The 1,075-nt window shown below is 34.0% G+C and overlaps 1 pseudogene; it reads right to left on the minus strand.

Moving 5' to 3' along the window:
- Nucleotides 1-212: 212 nt before the first annotated feature.
- LOC132518414 (cytochrome c oxidase assembly factor 5-like) lies at nt 213-456 on the minus strand (annotated as a pseudogene).
- Between the last annotated feature and the right edge of the window lie 619 nt (nt 457-1,075).

Consider the following 1,075-nt stretch of genomic DNA (forward strand, 5'->3'; position numbering starts at 1 on the left):
TAAATTTTTCTTCTAAAAATAACTTAGAGCAAGAGAATAATTTATTCATACTGAAAAACAGAACTCATCCATTTTCTCCAGTGCTCCATGGAGGAAAAAACTAGTCCAACCACATAGCTATAGCAATAACCATGTTTCCTATTTTGCCTTCTTTGTTTTAATAACCAGAGAAAATCCTTTGTTGTTCTTATCTTAGTTTGAACACAAAGGTATCAACATCCTTTTCTTCCTCTGAATCTTGATTTGGGATACAAAATTGATCTTTTACATTTGAAAAATGGGTATTTCAAAGTTTTGCAGTTTCCTTCCTTCAAGAAAGGTACTTCCCGAGTACTTCTCAGTGTACTTCCTTTCCTTGAGCACACAGTGCAACTGAAGCAGACATGTGCCTAGATCCTTTATCATGCCTGTGTGTGAGCTGCTCACTGGCTTGTCCTTGTAATACTGGGACGGCATCTCCCTCTGCTGCAACCTCAATCTGCTTCAGTCCACAATGACTGCCTAGGTTGTTTTCCTTTCTTTCTTTTCTTTCTTTCTTCCTTCCTTCCTTCCTTCCTTCCTTCCTCTCTTCTTTCTTTCATTGAATTATAGTTGATTTACAATGTTGTGTTAATTTCTGGTATACAGCAAATTGATTCAGATATATATGTGTGTATATATATATATATATATATATATATTCTTTTTCATATCTTTTCCATTATGGTTTATCACAAGATATTGAATATAGTTCCCTGTGCTTATATGACCTGTTGTTTATCTGTTTTATATATAGCAGTTTGTATCTGCTAATGCCAAACTCCTAATATATCCCTCCCTCTGCTTCCCCCCTTGGTAACCATAAGTTTGTTTTCTATGTCTGTGAGTCTGTCTGTTTTGTAAATAAGTTCATATCTGTGTCATATTTTAGATTCCTCATATAAATGATATCACATGGTATTTGTCTTTCTCTATCTGACTTATTTCACTTAGTATGATAAGTTCTAGGTCCATCCATGTTGCGTAAATGGCATTATTTCATTCTTTTTTATGGCTGAGTAATATTCCATTGTATATATGTACCATATCTTCTTTA

The sequence above is a fragment of the Lagenorhynchus albirostris genome, chromosome 3 (genome assembly GCF_949774975.1).
Source record: "Lagenorhynchus albirostris chromosome 3, mLagAlb1.1, whole genome shotgun sequence".
Taxonomy (NCBI): domain Eukaryota; kingdom Metazoa; phylum Chordata; class Mammalia; order Artiodactyla; family Delphinidae; genus Lagenorhynchus; species Lagenorhynchus albirostris.